The sequence below is a fragment of the Acanthisitta chloris genome, unplaced genomic scaffold, assembly GCF_000695815.1.
Source record: "Acanthisitta chloris isolate BGI_N310 unplaced genomic scaffold, ASM69581v1 scaffold28099, whole genome shotgun sequence".
NCBI lineage: Eukaryota > Metazoa > Chordata > Aves > Passeriformes > Acanthisittidae > Acanthisitta > Acanthisitta chloris.
In genome coordinates this window covers 2,862-6,454 of record NW_008690184.1, presented here as the reverse complement: position 1 = coordinate 6,454, position 3,593 = coordinate 2,862, and the positions used below count along the sequence as shown (strand labels likewise).

Sequence of the window (3,593 nt, the reverse complement as noted above, 5' to 3'; positions counted from 1 at the left end):
TTGCCCCCAGTTCCAAGCAGGTGCTGCCTGGCAGGGGCTGAGCAGAGCCCAGGTCCTCTCCCACTGCCTTTGGGGACAGGTTTTAGGACCTGGCAAGTGGTTTAGTATTCACCCCACACAAAACACCCGGGCACCCCCTTTGATGGAGGCCCTGGACAGGGGTTGCAGCCAAGGTTCAGCTTGCAATGTTTTTCCTGCCAAGCTGGAGCTACTCCCAGCCTGATGCCAGGCCAGAGGGTGTGTGGATCACATCCCATCCAGCCCAGGGTGCTCCCCGAGGTCAGGACTGGAGGCAGACCCAGCTCCAGGAGCATCCCAGCACAGGGGGCTTGGGGTCCAAGCTGGCTCCTGCTGGGATCAGGGCAATGCCAGCTGCTCCTGGGGCTTTGCTAGGGCAGGGATGCTGTCCAGACCACAGCCCTGCCTGGAACATGTGCTGTCCCCCACGAGGAGTGGGCAGATGGGTCTCCCCTGCAGCGAGGAGGGTGGGAGTGCACCGAGGGCTCAGCACCCCCACGGAGCTGGGGCAGTTTGAGCAAGCAGGCACAGGGCCAGGAGTGGGTGCTGAGTGTGGGCACACCCAGGAAGGAGAGAGAAGGAGCTGGCATGGCGTGGGAGCAGGGGATTAGGGCAGGGAGGTCAGGATTGCAGGGCGAGGAGGGCGGGATGTGCCCGGCGGTGCCGTCAGGGCTGACAGCGCTGATGCTGCGTGGGCTGAGCACAGCCCGGGTGGGGTGAGCGAGTGGCAGGGTCAGGCTGGGGCATCCCACCCCGCAGAGCCTCGGGAACGCTGCTCCGGGCAGGGAGCCCTGCGACCCTGCAGCTCCGGGGGGAGCCTGGGAGAGCATCCTGCTCCTGCCCCGAGGCTGTTTGTGTTCATCCACCAGAGGGAAATATTTCTCCAGGATCGCAGCTACCGCAAGCTCTGCTCCCAGCATCCCTCTCCCAGGACAGTGCTCCCAGCTCCCAGGACAATGCTCCCTGCATCCTGCTCCCGGTCAAGGTCTTCTCCTCCACCTGCTTCTTACTTACCTGCCCTGGTACTAACAGCTGGTGGCCAGATGTTGAATCACCCTGGTCCACGTGCCCTCGTCCCTGCGCTCTGCTCGGCGCTGAAGGACCGACTGGCTCTGGGATAAACGGAGCGGGGGCGACTCCTCCGACGTCGCTGGGCTTGGCTCATTAATTCTTGAGCAAAGCCTTGGCTCGTCTGGGCCTCGCAGTGGCTGGGGACTGCTGGGCCCCCCCAGCAGCTGGGCTGGAAGCAGTGATGACCCCCAGGGCCGTGCCCACACGTGCTCCAGGCTGGGTCCTGCTGCAGGGAAGGAGTTGCTGCAAGGTCTCGCTCAGGCTCTTTGGCATTTGAGTTTACGAGTCGTGATCCCCATAAAGGCAGCTCAGCCCAGCTGTCCCCAGGCTCTCCATCCACACCGTCCTGCCTAAGGGACAAAAATCCACCCCCTGGCTCCCCCAGCAGCCCCTTTGACCCCACATCTTTGACCCCAGCGTGGAACAAACCCACCTGCATAAGGGTTGTCGCGTGATGCCACGAGACCCCTGTGACCCCCCGTGAGCGCCCCAAATGTGGGAAGGGGCTGCAAGAAGCAACTTTGGGGGTTTGGTGGGGCTGCCCAGCACAGCATCTCCTGTGTCAGCAGCTCTGTGTGAGGCGTTGCCCATCCCTTGGGTCTCACTTTTCCTGCTCAGCAGGACGCTCTTATCAGCTGGTGTTGATAGGGATGAGCTCCAGCAGCCTCCGCAGTGTTTTTCCTTCCTGGAGCTGAGAGGACCTGAGCCAGCTGGGGGACTGTGGCCGGGCTGGGGGGGCTGGAAGAGCCAGACCTCAGAATGGGAAGGACATCCTGGGTGGCTGGGAAGGAGCTGGGTGATGGCCAATTGCTATAGGATCTATTAACCCCTCCCCAAAATTGGGGCTCGTTAGCCTGGGCGTAGCAGTTGAGCGATACCTTAATCACACTTTGGGTGGGAGAGCCACGGAGCAGCGGGACAGGAGCTCCGTTCCTGGGCACCCGTTTGCCCCGTGAGGTGTAACCAGGGGCTGCCTGGCTCCTCTGCCCCAGCCCTGGTGGCAGCTGGCCCGGGAGTCCTGTGGCTCAGCTCCCGGCAGGGGCGTGGGACTGTGGCACAGCTCGTGGCAGAGCAATGCTGGGGGTAGGAGGAACTTAGATGAATTGAATTGCCCCAGAGCTGCATCTGATATGCCAGAAAAGGAAAAAATTAGTCATGAAGTGCTGCTCCACCCGGAGAGGGAGAGCTAACGGAGCAGTTTGACCCTGTGGAGGGGAGCTCTGATCTGGAGGTTGATGCTCCAGGCCAGTGGAGCTGTGTCTGAGATCTGAGGACTCTCCATCCCCTGGGCCACCCCTGCAGGGAGATGCTGAAGATGTCCCCACAGTGATGGATGTGTGTCCATGGGAGCAGGCGATGGGACCCGGACCAGGTGGGGTCTGTGTGCCCAGGTGAGCTGGCCCAGTGTGCTGGAGGGTCACCTCTTGGAGGAGCAGGGAGCACTCCTGGAGCAGCTGGTCACCAGAGCTGGGCCCTGCTCCTGGCACAGCTGGTGTCAGGGCGCTGTGTCCCCCTCTGTGGGTCCAGCTGCTGTCACTGGGGACCAGAGCACAGCCCAGCCTGCACAGGAGCCAGGGCACTGCCTGCTTGCTGCCACCTTCCCCAGCACACACCGAGGTGGGACAAGTGGTGCCAAAGGTGTGGGCAGGGAATGGCAACGGCCCCAGATCCCGTGTGGACACTCCTGCTGGGTCCTTCTGCTGCCCTGGGCAGTGCAGCCACTTTTTCTGGTGTCACCTGGGGGTCCTGGACCCTCCCCACACTGGGGACATGGCCCTGGCAAGTCCTAGGGGGGAGTGGAGGCAGCAGGGGTAAGTGGGTGGCCCAGGGTGCTGCTGGAGCTCCCAGGAGCTCATCCAGACCCTGCCTGACAAAACAAAGGAATCAGCTCTTCCTTCAGGGATCACAGTGGGCTCAAACTGCATTCTCATGATAGCTCCCTGTGCTGGTGGGGCCTTTCACACAGGCAGAGCTGTGTCTCCATCCCTCCTTGGCACAGCAAGGGGGACTCGGTGTCCCCCAGCCCCAGGTGACGGGATGTACCGCGGTCCGAGCCCAAGGGCAGGTCCAGGCCGGGAGGAGAGCAAGGAGGAGCTGTGGGGGTGGGAGAGGGTGTGCTGCGGAGGGAGGTCTCCGAGACCTGCCCGTAAAGGTGAACTGGGGAGGCTTGGAGACACAGAGGAGGAGGAGGAGAGCTGGCAGCAGGGCACGTTGGGAGCAGCTGAGGTGAAGGTGGGTGGGCTGTGAGCTCCTGGGAGGGATGGACCCACCTCACCTATCTGCAAGGTGAGGGTGTTTGGAGGGGGACGGAGCATGTGGCTCTCTGGCAGCAGAAGGAGGAGCAGGGGCTGAGGAGATGGAGCTGATCCGGCGAGCAGCACAGTCTGTCCCTCCATACTGCTGCCTTGGATGAGAGTGTTCCTGCTTGCAGGTGCTACTCCCTGGGACCTGCCGGAGCTTGGGGGGACGCGGAGGGGCCATGGGGGCTGTTGGCATCCTTGGCT

The 3,593-nt window shown here is 62.8% G+C and overlaps 1 protein-coding gene across 1 annotated transcript in view; it reads left to right on the top strand.

Annotated features, from left to right (window-relative positions):
• The window catches only part of LOC103808920 (glucosylceramidase-like), a gene marked incomplete at both ends in the record, with an annotated part of 9,012 nt that overhangs the window by 2,584 nt on the left and 2,835 nt on the right, over nt 1-3,593 (top strand). The window lies entirely within an intron of this gene.